Genomic DNA, 19,688 nt, shown 5'->3' with positions numbered 1-19,688 from the left:
TGGCTTCCGGGTCAATTTCAGCTACAAAGGGTTTGGCCCATGAAACCACCTGCACTCAAGTATAGAAAGAGAAGAGAGGTGTGCGAGAGACAGAAAGAAAGGGGTATGCGAGGTGCTTGAGAGAGAAAGAGAGAGAGAGGTGTTCCCCATTGTATAATCAAACGCCGAACCATGGATCTGCAACCTCGAAGAGCCTTCCGAAGATGATCTCAAGCTCTCGCATGGGGGTAGGATATGCTGATGCTGTTAATGAGAATTACAACACTCCTAAGGCCTTCGATGGGTTCCTGAATCCGCCGGATCCCTTAGGAAAGGTTTCCCTGAGAAATCCACCACCGTTCGCGGAGGAAGATGGTATGGCTGCTCTCTGTCTCTTAGGCATTGCAGTTCCAATCGTTGCTATTCTCTGGCTCTTTTTTCTCGTCTACACCCAGTGATGTAAAATTCTAATGGGCGGTGCTCCTTCCAACGTTAAGAAAAAAGAGACTTAAGATTGACTGACGTTAGTTGGTTGCTTTATAGAGAGATTTTCTTCCATACACCTAGAAAAATCACCTAGCCGTTTGAACCAAAAGAAAAAAAAAAAAAATAGGATCAAGAGAATCGGATCGGGAAATTGGTCTATTTGTATTATAATCAGCTGACACGGACCCCCAATTTCCACCGATCCTAATTGCTGCAGATTTAATCCGAATCGGATCAATCGATTCCTAATTGTTTTTCTCTGCCTTTTAATTTGGATTGAATCGATTCCTCAACCGATCCATTTTCACCTAATATTGCTTAGAATCTGTTGGATTGAAGCAAACCGTTTCAAGCCAATTAAAATCCAATCCAGATCGAAATTGACCAGACCCATTACAATTTTTGAAATCCTGCTTAAGGATTTTTTTTTTTGGTAAATAAACCTGTTAAGTTGGGTATTTGGAATTTTGGATCACAACATGTCTAGGCTTATCATAAATGGCTGAAAAAAAAATCTATATTTTTTCTAATTTTTATCATAAAAATATGATATTAGGTATCGGTCTTGCTTACCAAAAAAAAAGAAAAAAAGTACCGGTCTCGATCAATCAATATATCAGGCACGGATACATAAAGTTGTCATATAAGGAAATAGTAATTCTATTTTTTAATTAAAAATGCTTATATGATATAGTGGTAGCGTAGGATCCACTCTAATAGGAAATTTGGACCAATATGCATGTGATAAGTAGCAAAAATAAAATGGAAAAAGGATTTTGTCCAGGAGCATAGCACCTGTGCCTAAGCTCAAGATGGGGTGAAATGACCACCCGACCCCAATGAAAGGCAAATCCCTCCCTTATTGATGCCTCCCTATGTGCTCTCATTGGTCCCTATGTTAGTGCAATGATCGCACTCCCAGACAGAAGTCTTCCTCCCCCACCCAAAAACTAATTTTTTATTCATACTAAAAAAAAAAAAGAAATCTCTTGATTCAAGAATTGGATTGTCAGTTGAGACCAATCATGGCTCTGGCTGATCTAGATGGACCAGCTCAGCCGACCCTCTTCCAAATTTTAAGGTTAGCCGTTAGGGCATATTTCATCCAATTGTGGTTGATTCCTAACTAGGGACAAATTTGGAACTCTATTCAGCACTTTAAAACCTTCTTACAATGTATTGATACTTGTTATATTATTTAATTCTATAGAATATTAGTTTTTTTTTTAGTAAAAACTCTAGTAAATATTAGTGGCATCATAGAATTCAACGAAGTTGCGTATTTGGATCAGTATATCTGTTCACCCAAAAAAAAAAAAAATCAGTATGTCCTTTCTTAACAAATCAACACATAAGAAATAGCAAAAAAAAAAAATATAAATTTCATATTCTTAAATTTTTTTTCCCCCATAAGGCTTTGTCTAGGGGTGTCAACCGGTCGGACCGGTTCGGTTTTGGTCGGGCTTAATCGGGCTTGAAGACTTTCAAAGGCTACACCGTGTCCGCCCATTTAACTAATCGGGCTTAGTTATTGAGGGCATGGTACACTTTATATTCGGTCAGTCGGTCGGTCTCGGGCTATAATCGGGCTTTAGTCGGGCCTTAACCAGGCTACGGACATGTTTAATGTTAAACGGGTTTTAACCGGTTTTTAAACGGGCCCTCTTTAAAATGTGCTATTATATTCCGGCCCACTCATGCAAGCCCAAAAAAATGGCAATAAATCAATAAATGATGCCAAATGTAACCATTATTTAAAATGTGAACATGTCTTTACTTTTTAGTTTTTATTCTTTAATTTGGGGGGTAAAATAGGTATTTTACAATCATTAAAGGGTCGGGCCAAGTCGGTGCATAATAGGCCGGTCTCGATCGGGCATTATTCGGTCGGTCTCGATCGGGCGCCCGACGGTCTAAGTAGTAAAACCGAGACCGACCATTTATAAACGGTCCGGGCCGGGCCGGTCTATAAACGGTCGGTCCCGATCGGTTTAGTCGGGTCGGGCCACTAATTGACACCCCTAGCTTTGTCTGATTGCAAGGGAAACGAGAAAGGGACGTGATGGGACAGGAAAGACAGGAAAGTGACTTTTTTTTTTCCATTTTGATACGTTTAGTTACAATGGAAGTGAAATGAAATTAATTTGAGTATCTGACCACATAGTAAGGTCCTAAAGCACGAACCACAAACGTTTCAACCTCACTACGAACTTCATTCAGTTAACAAAATTGAACTCCACTCCAGGAAGAGCTATAAAGCCCTCTACGCAAGCCCATGAACAACTAACCACATATTATGGCATTCCAAGTATATCTTTCTCTGGCATTTCATCAAACAATCTTTGAGCCATCAAAATTGCTCCATTTTGGCGAGAATGCACCCATGATCACTCCCATTTCCATACCTTTGGCATTTATAAAGACAAGAATCCATTGACCCAAGTCTAGATAACCCGATTTGGCACAAGCAAGCAGACAATACGAAAGCCAGAGTCCCACCATTGGGTTCAATCCTTTCCGAGATTATTCAATCAAACAACATCAACGCTGCATTTAAGCAAAAAATTTGTGCATACCCACTTACCATCATAGTCTAAACTATCATTTTTCTTGGGAGTTAAAAATATTATTGGGCATCTCTAGTATTATATTATATCAAATAGCATATCACCAAGACGTTATCCACAAACACATCTAAATCTAGTAAATTGGGCATGAATTTGTTTACCTTACAACAATGATTTACAATTAAAGAGTGAGAAGAGAAGAGAAAAGTGATTTAAACATTTAGTAGTAAGTATAATTAAAGCGAGAAGAGGCGCCTTTGCTGCAAAGAAAATCAATACCAGAATACATTCACAGTTCCATCCCTAAACTGAAATCTCACCTCCACAGTGAATCGACTAGGGGATTTCTCAGGCAAATGGTGTTCCATAATCCTTAAACAAATGTTTACTCTCTTACCGTCGCTCCCAAAATGGAGGCAGTAAGCGAAGGTAGTTTTAAGATTGGATACTCATAGTGGGTTATGAACTTGTGATCAATTAATACCATTTCATGGGAGAAGACCATAAGGTCGTTGGATCGACAATATCAGCATTTTTTTGGTGTGCCACTTCATGCGGAATGAACAAAGAACAAAAATGTATGAGGCGTGAGTGAGGTGAGTCTCCTTCGACTTCTTTAGAGAAAACCAACAAGAGGTGGGAGAGAGATGAGAATAAGGCCATGAGAGTCAGGTTTTCATTTTACTTTAGTTTTTGGTTGGGAAATAATAGGGAAAATGTTGATATATATATATATATATATTAAAAAAAAAAACTTCATATGAAAATATATTCCCTTGACAACTAAACACCTAAAATATCCCCACACAAAAAATAAAAATTCAGTTTACATAAAAAATATTTCCCATGCAACCAAACAAAGCCAAAAGGCAATAATGTTTCTTTTTTTATATGAAATATTAGTGACATTTTATGATCCACTAGTAATAGGAATTTAGATCAGTTTCCTCACCGGCATGTGGACAATCGACACATGCAACAAGTGACCAAAACTTTAAAATGTTCACTTTTTTTCCCCTTACAAGGCGAAGGTATTTCTTATTTATATTTATTAATTTTTCCGAGGTACTAATGGAGTCATAAGCCCAACTGGGAGTAGTAGTCTACCCATAGATCTGGTCTCTATGTCCTTGAGATCCAACTCTAAAGCATACCTCTCCTCATTCTTGTTATTTGGACTTGATGAGCACATTTATGTGTGAAATCTAGGGTAGTAAAACATGCATTTTACATATTTAGAATGGAGCTACCTCGAGTTTTACTCTCTTTTTACTGGTTTTATAATTTCAATGCCTTAAAGACTATTGGGCACTATATCTCCAATTTTACAGGTAAAGAATTCCTGTTTCTTTTCATGGTTGCGAAGAGGATTAAATTCTAAGCAAGATGGACATGTTCAATTAAAAATACGAATTCGTATGGTCAACCGTACAAGCGATTATTCTTTTCGGGCTAGAAAAAGAATAATAGATTAGAACTGAACCGAGATGCAGAATTAACCCGTTTGCAGTTGTCCCAGGGGTATAATGAATATTTCAAATACTAACAAGGATCGATGGACCACACCCTTAAGTGATTGAAGATTCATTTTTTGTTACAACAACTACCTAGCGTAGTTTGTGAGTTGTGGTGTGTAAAATCCCTTACTTATTAGGAGCTCTCAAGTTCTAACCTCTTAGCTGTCATTTTTTTAAGGTTTTTTTAAGAAGATTTTCTCTCTCCTACTCATCACTTAAAGGAGGTCATCCAAGATGGTTGTGCGCAAGTTTGAAGAAGAGAGAGAAATAAAATAAAGAGAAAAAATAGGAAAGAAGAAAAAAAATACGAGGGCATGGATGGAATTTTCCATCGGCCAAGGGAGGTTTATTGCGCAAGAAGAGAGAGAGAAATAGAAAAAGGGAAAAAAAATAAGGAAAAAAATGCAAGAAAAATCGTAAGAGATTCTCTCTCCACATGTTTTCTCTTTTTCTCTCTTCTCTCTCGTCCACCTCATCAACAAGATAAAAAAAAAATCTTTTTTTTTTAGAAGCTAAAATCGTTAGCTTCCCTCCCCCATTCTCTATATAATAGAATTAACACAAGGAGAGGAGGACTTCATTCTTCTTCTAGGATTTTTTTTAGTTACTCTCTCTCTCCCTCTCTCACTCTCTTTAGTTTTAGTTCTTTATTTTTGCTTTAATCACTTTTGTAATAGTTTTTTATTTCAATTAATGCAGACACTCTTTAATTTTTATTCAGCCTTTTTATGTTTATGATTTATGCAATTGAGTTGTAATTTTTAAAGTTATAATTCTAGCCGTAGATCTAGGTGACAAGATCACGAGCCGTGGAGCATCTTTTTTTTTCAAGTTCAGTTTTTCTTTCAAGATTTGTTTTCTCTAGGCCTAGAAATTTCAGATTTGGTTCATTCCAGATCTGGTTTTTAGGGTTGACAGTATCTCAAATCACCCAAGCTTTCAAGTTCAAGCATTGATTCAGGTAGGTAGGCTTCTTCAATAGTCTTCTCTCCCCCTTCTCATTCCCTCTTCTGACTACCATTTCTTTCTTAATTTAGGATTTTAATTTCAGTCATTACATTATTGCTTCCCCTTTACCCTAAGGTTCATGGCTAGTGTATGTGTTGGCTTTGCCCCACCTAGCCATAGAGCCATCATTTTATTATTTTTATTTTAATTGCCTCCCTTTCCCTAAAGCCAAGTAGAATAACCCTTGTAAAAGTGACTCTCTAGTCAAGTAGGGAAGCTCATATTATGATGCATCCCTCGGGCTAAGTAGAGAAACCTACTTGTGAGCCTCTCTCTAGCTTTATCCCCTTTCTTTTACTTTATTTTTATTTCAATATTTTTTTTCCTTCATTGCTTTTTAATTGCGTGGGTTGTTTGTTTTCAGTTATTTATTTATTTAATTTTAATTGTGTGGCTTGCGTATTTATATTCTTAGATGACGAATGGTTAGGAAGTTATTTTAGATACATATGTTTAGGATGGTAGTTAGAATTGTATCACAACCATTAATCAGTTCACTTTCGTATTATTAAAAGAAGCCAAAAATAAAGTGGCTACTCTCCCTGTGTTCAACCTGTAGCTACATTGATCCGTACGCTTGTGGTTACATTTTAAATCCTAGCATGACTTCGTATCCATAATGGACCATAACTTCAATGGTTGGATCCTATAATCTTTGGGACTGTTGGGGCAGAAAAGTTTCACCAAAAAATCATTAATCAAGCAAAAATATCCAAAAATTGGCATCAATAAGTATTAAAGTTGAACAAACCCTAATACCCTTCTCAAGACTTAAATCTCAACTCATGTGGAAATGCACTCAAACAAGTTGAACCCTTTAACCTTGAATCTCCCGCAGAAGTAAAGTAATAGTTGTGTTTTACTAATTAGTCCTCAAGAATACGATTCTGATGAGGTCATTTCACAAAATAGGTATATAACTTTATTTTACTCATCATTGGACTTTGACATCACAGTTTCTATGGGCTAGTATTTCCATTGTAGGTCTCAATGAAATGAAAAGAAATTCCTCTATAGTGCATGGAGAAGCTTTGACATTGGGACTATAATTATAGTCTAATTGACAAGTAATTGTTTAGATTACAATTTGTTAATTTTCGTATTTTATACAATAACAACACCTATAACCTTATCCCAACTAAATAGGGTCAATTACATGGATCCAATATGGTCTAGAATAGTAGTAGATATAAGAATAAAAGAAGTTCCAAAAGGAATCAAAAGGAGGTAAAATGAGGTAAAAAAAGAAGTCACAACAATAGTCAAAGTGGCATCATGGGAACCTTCGCTACAAGGGGTCAACTACATGGGTCTTTGTCCTCTACATAACTCTATACGTGGTTATACTAGAAACAAGCCATACCATATTCATATATTTTCTTACCTCTTCATCCATAGTCATTTTAGGCCTACCACTACTTCTGGCTCCATCTAAATGAATTTGGTCGCTCTTCCTTACTAGGACATCAGTAGGTCTCCATTGAATATGATCGTACACTCAACCATCTCTCACGAAGGTTATCCTGGATTTGTTCAACCACCCAAATCGTTTTTAATATAATAATTTCTTAGTCTATCTCTCCTAGTCTTGCCGCATATCCCTCTCAACATCCTCATCTCCACTACACCTAATTTATTCAAGTTACTCTTCTTGACTGACCAACACTCTATCCCGTATGTCATAGCTGGTCATTTATTGTTCTGAAGAATTTTCCTATTCTATCTCAACCATTTATATCACCATATATTAAATATTCTCTCTCTCTCTCTCTCTCTCTCTCTCTCTCTCTCTCTCTCTCTCTCTCTCTTAATTAGTACATATGAATGAAAATATGTCATTTTACTTATAACTGCAATAACGACAACATCCGAAACCTTATCCCAACTTAATGGAGTTAGTTACATGGAGAATCCAAGCAAAGACGAGCTCGAGGATCCATGCAAAAGGATTAATGGGTTATAGCTAATTATAATAAGTACCAGCTATCAACTTGATACACCACTACAAATCAGCCATAGGCTTATAACAATAGACTATAACAAGGTATCAACTATCTACCTGACGTAACATATAGATCGGTCAAGCCAAAACGTCCTTATATGCATTACGTTCATCACGATGACAATCCATCACCCAACCTACTTTTATGAAATGAGGAATGAGATAATGAATTCTTGATAGCCCCGCTAAGCATGAGATTAACAACTTGAACACACAACTCCGCATTGAAAACTAGATTAGCAACCCATAATTTGAGCCAGAGGTATTTGTGAATAGTAGTTCAATGCACCAACATGAGCCCACCACCACAAGCAAACCATTTGCAACTCAAATGCAAGATTAAACTCTTCAAATGTTACCCATCTATGGACCTTACACAATTTTCTTCAAGATGTTAATGGCCAGTTTCAAGATGATCATATTGAGACCTTCTGAATATTTTTCTCCTAGCTTAATGGCTAACCTCTCTATTAAAGAAGTCGTCGCTTTATCTCTTATGTGTGCCCACGATAGCTGATTTGTTTCCTATTGCAGGTCTATCTCTTGTTTCCTATTTATTTTAAGATACTATGGTTAATTATTACACCTATATGGAAAAATCACAATTTTTAATGGGTAGCATATTGTAAAGGTATTATATGTTTTGGATACCATATGTCTATATTTAAAAAAGTTGAAAGATATAACCCTCCAAATCCCCAAACCCTTTCCATTCACAATCGAAAATAAAAAATTATTAGAACCCTAGTCCCTGCCTCCTTCTTCTTCTTCTCCGTCTCCGTTTTCAATCCATTGTAGAGGCAAAGGGAGCTTATGAATCTTCATCTAAAGGTATTGATCCCCTATCGTGTTCCTCTTCTCTGTCTCCATTCTTGATTGATTGTAGTAGTGGTTTCTCTCTGCATATTGAGCCCTCTGCCTCCTTCCACTACTCAAATTTAAGTTGGACAGTTAAGCTAGAAAAGATAAATTTAAACCCCATTTCTTGTAGATACACACAAAAATATCTTCCTCTCTCTCTCTCTCTTTCTCTCACATTTTATTGATATTTCCTATTCATTGCGAAGGAGAAAGGGAAAATATTGTAGAAGATGTATGTGGGAGTTTCTCTCTCTCTGTCTCTCTCTCTGAACAAACTGTTAGACGTATGGCAATGTGGTAGTGACAATACTAGTTGTGTAAAGGTGCTGTCATTGTTAGCAACATCCTGATGATGATGTAGCCAGTGGAATATTCTTGGGAATGTGGGATTTTTTTTATGAGGTGGCAATATTGGCAGAGTCTACAGACATGTTTGGTGAGGTGTGCAATATTTTGGTGAATCGGACAATATCCAAACACATGTGGTAGTGATTAAAAATATATTACTAATTTTGGGAGTGACTGGAAGCACGTAGAAGCTTCAAGTGATGTGTGTATGAAATTTGAAAAACGACTTCACAGGTTCATGCGAATGAGTAAGCTTTGGATCCAATTTTGGTTGGAGAAGTGACAAAATTTATAGATGGCATGTTTATGAAAATTTGTCGAATTATCATTCCAATGTGACAAAAATCATGTTGATCTGAGTTCGTATAAGGGAGATACGAATGTTTTTGCTAGCCATTAGCTGATACTGATAGTGAGGCTTTGTGTTCCAGCTCGAAGCCTTAAATTCTTTACCTCTGAGCAACGCGAGGTAGCTTGTAAAAAATGTTGACGGTTAGGAAGGTGAACGACTCAAAGATTGAAGGCAACTTCTCAATCTTTCCTTTGAAGTATTCACAGTACATGGCACAAGTCCCACGGTCCTTGCACACAAGGGCAGTACCATAGGCCACATAGCATACACAGTAGTATGGAAGGCATGCATGAGTATGGTCATGTTATGCATGGCATCATATATACTCTTGTATATATATATATATATATATATACACTAGTAAACTTGCATGTGCAATGCACCTGTGGTTTTTTGTTTGTGGCACAAATAGTAATGTATGGTACAAACTAATTTAATAAATAGAGAAAAATTACATGATTTGTACGGATTAGAATTTTAAGTTAATGCTTGAGATTGCTGGTAATTTTGTAATAAGAGCCCATTCAACTGTGGGATCCAATAATCTTCAATAATACATATGTTAAATTAAAAAACATCAAGTAATATATTTGCCAAACTTTCTCAAAATGAAAATTTTAATAATATGGTATGTATGTATCTAGCTGAGAGTCCAGTTTAGAGATCCCATCCATAGTGAAGTGACCACTGAGTATGATGTAGCAATATCTATCAACCAAAGATGAATACCCCTTGCCTTCTCCTTTGATTTGTGTTGGGATAAGGCTGAATTGAGTTGAATTGAAAATACCTTCTCCATTGATTTTTATTGGCCCCTTGTTCTGTTTCACATTCCTCTCTCAATCACTTTTCTAGGAAGCACTACTTAAACTGGTATCCTTCAAAACCGTAAATTGGATTCCACCGAGTAGCATCTGTAAAGGTAGAATTCCAAACACAACCATGGAAATATGGGAGATTGGACAGATGGAGAATTTTAGCAGAAAATAGGCATATAAACTATAGAAACTTGGAATTAAGTAAAAGAAAAATTACCAGTAATGCAATAGAAATTGATAAGACCAGTGAGCATGGACTAGTTCAGAGGCGAGGTGTTTTTCTTCAAGAGATCTACCGCACCCTGCCATTTTCTTAGTGAGATTTTCATAGCGAACATTAAGTTGTGTTCGGGGAGAGGGATCCTATATTCTTGTTTCTTCAATAAGCCCTTGCGAAGGATGTTGTTTCCAAAGTTGCATGGGAGAAGTCGAAAAAGTATTTTGCATTTGGGATTTTCTCCCACTAAATTCTAATTGACAATTAACTGGATCATGTCAAAGTATCAAATATGGGTCTCCCATTTGTCTGAAATTCGGAGCATTTTTGGAAAAAAAAAATAATTATGTCACCTTGATTGTTCTGGCCTGTAAAGAATGACTTCACTCCCAGAAGAAAAAGAGAACGAAATATGTGTATCTTAGTTATACACATTTTTAAGATTAATAGAACACATACAGAACCATAGAAGTTATATGATAAAAAAGATGAAATCTGACATTTAAATACCTTGGAAGAAGCGGGTTTTGTTTATAAATGTAATGGCCATTACACTATAAGCACCGAGATAACAGTAATAGAATCTAGATTGATATATGAGAAATCTAATTCACATTTGAAAAAGGGAAGTCAAAATGTTATAGAAAATCAGAGAGAGAGAGAGAGGTAGAGATGTGACTTCCTCTTCTCCGTTCGTATAACCCATCTTTCAAAGTGGATTGGATTTCCCATGTCTTACCCTGCCTCAAATATAGGCTAAGGTATGTGCCATTGGATTTCCAACCAGTCAGTCTACCTTCATCAGGATCACAAAAGCAATCTATGACCTCACAAAACAATGTGATCATCTATTAAAATCAGAGTATGCATATAAAAATTCATAAATTAATATAAATCATGGTCATCAAACTAAAATGATAATAATAGAATTACAGACCTAATATGAATGTAACCCACTGTTTACACAGATAAATAAACCTTAAAAATTTTAAATATTAACCACAATAATAGGAGGAAGACTCAATCCTCTCCACTGTGTCTCATAGACATGGCCTCACAACCACAGTAGATCATTAGTCCGCTTCAGCTTCGGTTCCACCATCTAAAAACATAAATCCATGAGGGGTAAGCTTCAGAAGCCCAGTGAGGGGTGAGTAGGTAAGCATACACATCTAATCATGATTCTAAACATATGCTCACAATAGCAACCATAACAAGATATCCCATTTGCACAACCAGATGAACCATTTTCATTTATATCCATCCATTCTAATTTCTAAGTCTCTATGTATGGGTATAAGTACTATAAGCAATATAGGTGGTATCCCTTTTCCCAGTTCGTTAGGCTCCAAGGATATAAGCTAGATGCAAGTAGGAGTCAGTCAGTCCCGGAAAGAACCTCGGTCCTCCAGCCAACCCCTAAATAGCCTGACAGCATTGGTCTCGAAAACCCACAGTCATCAGTCTCCCATGCTATCCGACAGTCATGCGTACAATACGTCGTACCATGTTGTGCCCTCTATGAATATAGTATGTCGTACCCGGGCATAGTAGTCCTTCACAACTTATGACAAAGTAGGATTAGCCAATACTTTATCCCTATTGGCAAAGGATTATAGCACTGGGATGTGATCTAAGCAGCAATCCACAACATCCAATCATTCAATTGTGGTCATAATTATAATATTAATCTCTAAGCCCACTGTACAAGAATCCACACCTTGACCACACCATGTGTTACACTCATGCCCTGATCTGATCTAATTTGGACTGTTGTGATAGGTCTCGGACCGAAGATTAGAAGCACAGTCAAGTTTTAGCTCATGGTCACCCATTACCGAAGGGGAAGAGATAACCCCACATGTTCATGAATTGTGTGCCAGTCTAACTAGAGGGGATTCGTACCTTCTGATCCCAGATGGTAAGTGACCCGACTCCCCATACATGAATCTCGGCACATACCAAAGTTGTTGGAAGTCCATGAGCATGACCGAGGGTAACTACCCATGTGAGTCCAGTTGGTGGAGAGCAAGCAGTCAAAACAGTAGGCTGTCTTGACCATAAAAAAAAGCCACCAAAAATAGCCTGAGACTGAATCCGGTGACTGTTTTTGGTGACCAAACAGGCTGCTGTCAAGGTTCTGATGCCTGTGGGTCCCACCACTTGCATGTAGATAGTCTCGGGTGATCCCAAATTATCCTCCACATCTTCCTCATGACGTAAGCACTTCACGGACCTAAGTAGTCGGGTCCTCGTGCTCTTAAGGTTGGATTAACCCAATCGGTCTGAATAGGGTTCAACCAAACGGACCCTAAGGCCACTTTGCCTTATAAGTGGGAAATGAGGAAGTCATTTCCTCATTTCACTTGTGCTCAATGTAGGAGAAGAAGGAAGAAGAAGAAGAATAAGAAGAAGAAGAAGAAGAAGAAGAAGAAGAAGAAGAAGAAGAAGAAGAAGAAGAAGAAGAAGAGGGAGGAAGACTTACCTTGGTGCTGGTTGTCGTATAGTTTCTGGAATCGCTGCTGGAGGTAAGTGCAATCACTCCTACTACTCTCTCTCTTCACTTTGACCTAGGTTAAGCTAGGTTTGGTGGAATCTTAGTGCACAAATCATGTTGAGCTCAGGAATGCATGTTCCACCTCCCCAGTGCCGTTGCCGAGCTCAAACGAAGCCTAGTGAGCTCTGGCAACAAGATTTGCCAAATGATCAACTAGGGTTTTGATCATTCGATCAATGTATCTCCTAAACGGCTCAGTGGAATCAGGATTTTATTAGCTTATAATGATGCTAGGAACATCCCCTACAAACTCCATGGAATAAATCCCGACGATCAGGCCCGAGCTGAAAAGCCCCAATTCGAGTGGATAGTTCTGTACTGCCACCAGAAACAAGCCATTGAAAATACTTGGCCTACTTCCGGTGGGCTATTTCCGGTGAATCACAGAGCCTTAGAACCTCTCTGCCACCACCACTGGAAACAACACTAATATTTTCGGTGGAAAGTGTCTGTTTCCAGTGGGTGTTTCCGATGACATTACTGTCACTGATGGACCTTGTCTGTACCCTTCAGGGATTACCCATGTGAGCCCTCCCGATGCTTTTGACGCGTATTGATGATTGGTTACCTGTGTCTAGGACAGTGATGTGCACGAGCCCCAAAGTCAAAATCGAGTTAATCGATCAGTGGTCATACTTGAACCCTAACACACGAGCATAAACAATGTGAGAGATGGATGCTTTATTTTTGGGAAATTTATTATTTTAGAATTTCTCACATGTGTAGAATTGTACATGTTTATTTTATTATTCATATGATCATGATGCTCTATTATATGTTACATTTTACGATTATGATATGAATTGTTATGGAGATGTATGGTGGGATATGATGTGGCCAAGGTGGTATCGGTGCCTTGATTGCCATATGAGTATTGCGGTCATGCATTAGAGTTAGTTATAGTCGCTGATTACACCTTGTGGCCTATGTGTTACCGGTATCATATACTCCGGGACTACATTTGAAAATGGATACACTTCGTACTCGATGATTGGTATCGGTGTTGCGTAATCCATACTCAACTATTATATGCATGCTACATTAGGTAAACAGCCACGGATTACATCTTAAGGCCGATGTGCTCCCAGTATCGTGTATCCTGGGACTGTATTTGGAGATGGATTACACTTGGTGGCCGAGGTGTTACTAATATGGTGTAATTCATACTAACTGTATCATTATAAAGGCATGTAGTATATATGTGGTTAGGTACCACTCCCTATGCTACGAACCCTTGCCAACATGGGTCAAGGTGTTAGATAACCCATTATGATATGTTCGATGTGCCTTTTCAGAATGCCACACCTATTGTATAATGTGATTGTTGTCGAAGGCGGGAACTTGTCCAACATGGCCGATGTGGTATCGGGGCCGTGACATCCAAGAGGGGGTTATCAGGGGTTTACTGGGTGACCATGGACACATCAGGGACCAGCAGGCTTCTACTCACTGCTAGGATTTATATCCCTGCATAGTCAATGGCGGGTCCGAGACGAGAGATACAGCCTAATGTCCATAGTAGCATTTTACCAGACTTAGTTTTTGTTGTTAGGTGGATAATAAAATAAATGAATTACACCACAAGCATCATGGACTATGTGTTTAATTTATGAAATCATGTATCATATATTATTACTGCGACTGTTACTTGGATGTGCTTGAACCCCACCCCTCACTGAGCGAGTTGGAAAGTTCACCCCATGTATACACCCCTTTTTAGATGATGATGCAAGCATTGTGGTGCTGATGGCATGTGACCCAGTATCTTCTGAGTTAGAGTAAGGTGTGAGAGACTAGTGGATGCCAGAAGTGGAGGAGCATGATCAGGACTGTGCTTGCGACCATTGTGCTTACGTCACACCGTGAGATTATACATCATATTTTGATACTTTTGATATAGACTATGGATTTTATATTCTGAGATTTATATTTATGAGTCTTGGATGATTGTAGCAGAATAACTCAGTTATGGATAATATTTTATCATTAGATATTTCCCCATTTTATTGATGATTCTGCTACTATACTCTGATTCCATTGCTTTTGGTTGTTTTGTGATGTGAGATTGTGAAATGTTGTGAAATGTTAAGGTACTGCTATCAGAGATGCTGGTAGGTTTATAAGACAGGTACGTGTCTTACTCACACCACTGGTATTCCTAATGGTAACTTGGGTCTACTGGAAGTGGGTGTGACAACTTGGTATCAGAGCGTGAAGTTCTGCCTTAACTCATAATCTCAACCGAACCATTACTTAGAGAAATTAGGATTTAAGTAGAAATCTTAAAGACAAAAATAATAAAATTGTACAACTATGAGACAAGCATAGGTGTTAAAGCCATTTTCTTAAATAAGGAATTTGATTACATAAGCTTACACATTTTTTATAAAAAATAAAATAAAATGTTGAAAGCTGGAAATCCTAACTAGCTTAAGTCTAGGAAACTCAAATAACTGAAGCAAATGACAGAAAAAAAAAATTTAACTAAAACTAGAACATAGAACTCAAATAAAAAACATGGAAAAGGAAATCCTAAAACTACAGTGGCAACACGCCACTACTCTTGTTGATTCTGCTGCTATTGGTGCTGTCTTTGGCCTTGAGTCTAACTCTGGTTCGGACCATGTGTCCCTGGAGGTGGCATCGGAATGCTAAGGTGGAAGACCATCGTGTGCATCTGTGCCTCAAGGGAGGCCACTCTATTGTCCATGAGACAATAGGTCCTATCCACACTCTCGAGCTGGCTGTCCATCCTCCTCAGCAATTTTGTGGTGGTGTCTAGGCGGGCCATCACATAATTGAGACCATAAGGCCACGCAACCCTTGTGCCCTGGGAAGTGGAGGCTACTCTAGAACCCATAGCCTATGGGTTAAGTGGTGGAACGCCACCAACCTCAGTAGCTCCCCTCCCTACACCACTAGCACCTCTACCAGTGCCTTCACCAACTCCACCAATATCACTGGCATCGCCACCCGGCTGACCCTCTGCCTCCATAGGTTGCTCACCCTCAGCCTCATTGTGAGACATCTTGCTCATATCAAGAGTCATCTTCCTTAGGGAATCTTGGTTGAAATCGATGACATCATCACCCAAGAATCCCTCGCCCTCCAGGTCTACCCCAAAGTGAAGGAACACGTTAGTCAGGATCCTCCTATAGCACAAGTTCCTAGCTCGACAATCCCCTCCCTGGGACCGAGTCACTATGGTCCACATCAATAGTTAGGAAGGCATATTTGCACCCCCATATACGTGTAGTACGTCACATAAACATGCAAGATGGACACCTTACCGTAGTGTCTGCAAGTAGGAAGGACCTTCAACTGGATTGCTTGATAGATGACCTTTAGAGTGGCTAAATGTGATACCCTACTTTTTAAACCCGGTCTAATTACACGGTTGATCTGGTTTAACCATGCAGGATCCGAACCGGAGAGGGTTAAGGCGGGTTCCTTATGGACCATGATGGCAAGGGTAACTTTGAACACCGGTTGGCCGGACAAGTCCGAGTCAGTGCCAGAGGAGACGGGTGTACCCAAGCCGTGTACATGCACATATCATAAGGCCATGTACGGATAAAGCAGGTATGTAGCCGTATCCTAAAGCGCATACATATAATAGACCTTATACCGAGAGTGAGATTGTCCCGAGAGTCGAATTCCATCAAAATCCCACTTGTTGGCCATTTTTCGGCCCTCAGGTGGGTGGTCATAGGTGGGCGCATCCGTCCACCTGAGTGACCCACCCATGTGTTACTAATAGTTTTCAGGAAGTATAAATAGCTATTATTATGTTTTTCATATCTCATTTATTACACTGAATAGTTGGTGAGAAAAGTTAAGAGGAGAGAGAAAAGAAGGGAGAAAAGAGAACGAAGAAGAAGAATGGGGAACGAAGAGGAAGAAGAAATGGATTTAAGCGGCGCCAAGGTTTGATTTTCCCATTCTGATGCCGGAAGAGTGATCTCCAACACGAGATTTACGTTTAGAGGTGAGCAAAGGCTATGTTCTTAAACTTTCATCAAACCCAAATAAAACCCTTGATTTGGGTAGAGTTTCTTGAGGTCTTGTAGATTCCCCTTGAGATGAAGAATCTAAGGTTTAATAGATGGTTTATGTGTTGATTTTAAAGGATTTGAAGAAGTATTTCCACGGTAGGAGGAACATTGGTGATTTGAAGTGATTTTGAGAATTTTGAAAGAGTTCTTGAGCAAAGAAGGTAAGATGGTTTCCATTCCTTAAATCTAACCTAGATCTAGGTTAGAACCATCTTATGAGACCTTGAATGTGTGGAGAATGGGTTTGAAAAAGCCCCATTTGATTCCCCAAAGGTTGGGGAAGGTTTTGGGGAAAATGGTATTTTCTCACCAAAATCGGTGGGCCAAATGGCCCTCCTGAGGGCACCCACCTGAGAGGACAGGGCCTCGGGGCCAACCGACGGGCCGACCAGTGGGCCAACCTACCCGTCGGTCCTAGCAGGCCCTCGGCCTCCACTGGTAGGCCCCTACCAATGGGCCGACTGACGGGCTGACCCGCCCACTGGTCATGATCAGTGGGTCAGGACAGGTGGGCTGTTCAACCCACCTGAGAGGCTCCCAACATGATTTATACGTCCGAATGGACCCAAAATGGACGTGCGACCTTCTTTTAGGATTCTAAATATAATTTTGTCATCAAATCTTGTTAGTTTTGACCCCAAGGTGGTGAAATGTTAACCCCATTCACTTATGATAGGTTCACCAAAACTTACGCTTCTCGCACCGGATCTCACCCGTACCGGGCATGAGTCTTTGTACACAACAAGTAAATGGGGAGAGGATGTTTGACCTTATTTTAAGGCTTGCTTGACATTCATTAAATTATATCTAGACTAGCCATGTCATCATGCAAATTTTATGTAGCTTAGCCATCCTCATATTATTATGACATGTGTGTTGTGTTTATTTTCTCAATGTCAAATGATGATGTGATTATGTGATGAATGATGACATCATTGGGCATAATGCATTAATAGACTAGATGCCGTAGTTAGCTTGGAAACGAGTGCATTGGTGGCCCGTGGAATGGGACGTGGAGGCACTATGCAATCGTACTATGTTATATAGGAGCATGAGGTGTAGGATTATCATCTTCCCGTGCTACGACCCTTCCCAACAGGGGTTGAGGTGTTGGGTTACCATTTGGGGGGAAGCAGTGATCGCGGTTGTCGGGTTACTGTGGCGGTTAGACATACGCCCGGCTAGTCATTAGGACAGTCGGTAACCCCGGTGGTATATTCAAGAGGGCCAATCGTACTGCTTTTAAATTACTGGAGTCAACACCTTTATTTTCTGTCAATTACTTTTATGTTGAGAGCCGGTGGTCAGCATGCTTTACTTTTCCGAGTACTCACGATGGGCCTTCTCCAACAGCCCTATAGGCATATCCCAGGATGAAGTTAGTGGCTCGTACCTGGAGTATACGCGCACTGAGGTTGTAGTAGCACTAAACCCAAGACTTAGTAATGTTGTTTAGGTGGATGTGATTAAAAATGAATTGCATAGCATATAGTGCATATGGTTGTGATTGTTGTGTGGTCATTCTTTTCACTTACTGGGCTAGTGAGCTCATCCCACGTGTGCACCTCTTTTGGACGATTTTACAGGTCATTAGCCTGAGGATTAAGGGTCGGGCCCCACAGTGGAATTCCCCGAGGAGGATTGGTGGGCCCCGAGGACTATGAGCACGGCACGGATTGCACGTGCAAGGGTTGTGCTGTGGCACCACAGCAGCGACTCCATACAGGATTACTTTTTGATTCTTTTGATGATCCCTTTTGTGTACTTAATATGTAAATTATATTCTTTTTGTATAAATATCATGCCTGCGGGCCCACATGTACTTAACTATGTACTACAATTTGGGTATCAAGTATAATGGGGATATTTATAGGTAATTTAAGTCTTCCACTGAACTATTGAACATTTTCTTAGTTGTGTGTATGCTATGGTTGGATACTGTATCAGATGATCCTGGCAGGTTTGGGTTAACCGAAGTTAACCCAATCACCAGTCCGGTTCTGTGTGAATGGGGTGTGACAACGGTGCTATCAGAGCGCGATGCTCTATTCACTCACAGCATACCATTTAGACCCCATAGAATCCATAATAAGAAATGGGATTGGGTAAATGAAAAAGCTTTAAAGAGTTAAAAGCCAAAAAAAAAAAAAAATGGTTGTAGTTAGTTATTGCATTCATGGCATGCATGAGAGAAAATTTCTTGGAACCAATAACAGATTATTTAATTGATGTCATAACCCATCGAGTACGAATTTAACGAAATTTTGGCGGTATAATGGCGCAAAACAAGATTTCCAAAATTTTTTCACACAAACACCTGATAAACAACATAGATATATATATATATATCAATGATCATAATTAAAAAATGACGCCAAAACTAAACTACATAAGTTATCAAACATACAAAATTCGCCACAAGCCACCAACAAAACATAACACCCCACAAGTAAGTCCAATGACAGATAAAGTACAAAGAATGAGAAAAGAAAGAAAAATATAATAAGATCAACAACATGGAAATAAGTGAGAAGCTGGTGTAGACAGACGAGCTAAGTCCTCAAAGATCATCATTATCGTCCAATACTATTACTCCGTTCCTCCGAGGTCTTGAGTTAACGTTGAGTCGATGGTCGTAGTAGTCAAAACTCAAGTTCACCAATTGTACATCTCTCCAAAGTCGGGAAAAATCTGCGAAAATGGCATTGGCCGTTGTATCCAAATCCTGGCCCAATCTGAGGAAGGAACTCTCTAAGGTAGGCTACCTCTCTAGGATGTTTTCCTCCCTAGAAGCACTCTCATCCAGTCTTCGTAGCAGCTGATCTTGCCCGTCTTTCAAGGCCCTCATAGCAGACATCATCCCCTCAAAATCATAGGCACCACTCTCAGGAGGTGGGGCTCTATGCTGTGGGCCTACAGCT

The 19,688-nt window shown here is 39.3% G+C and overlaps 1 pseudogene; it reads right to left on the bottom strand.

The window, feature by feature from the left end:
- Positions 1-15,761, bottom strand: part of LOC122084956 — a 49,104-nt pseudogene extending 33,343 nt beyond the window's left edge.
- Between the last annotated feature and the right edge of the window lie 3,927 nt (positions 15,762-19,688).

This window comes from Macadamia integrifolia, chromosome 7, assembly GCF_013358625.1.
Source record: "Macadamia integrifolia cultivar HAES 741 chromosome 7, SCU_Mint_v3, whole genome shotgun sequence".
NCBI classification, from domain to species: domain Eukaryota; kingdom Viridiplantae; phylum Streptophyta; class Magnoliopsida; order Proteales; family Proteaceae; genus Macadamia; species Macadamia integrifolia.
Note: the sequence above shows the minus strand (reverse complement) of the source record. Positions and strands in the feature narration are given on the sequence as shown.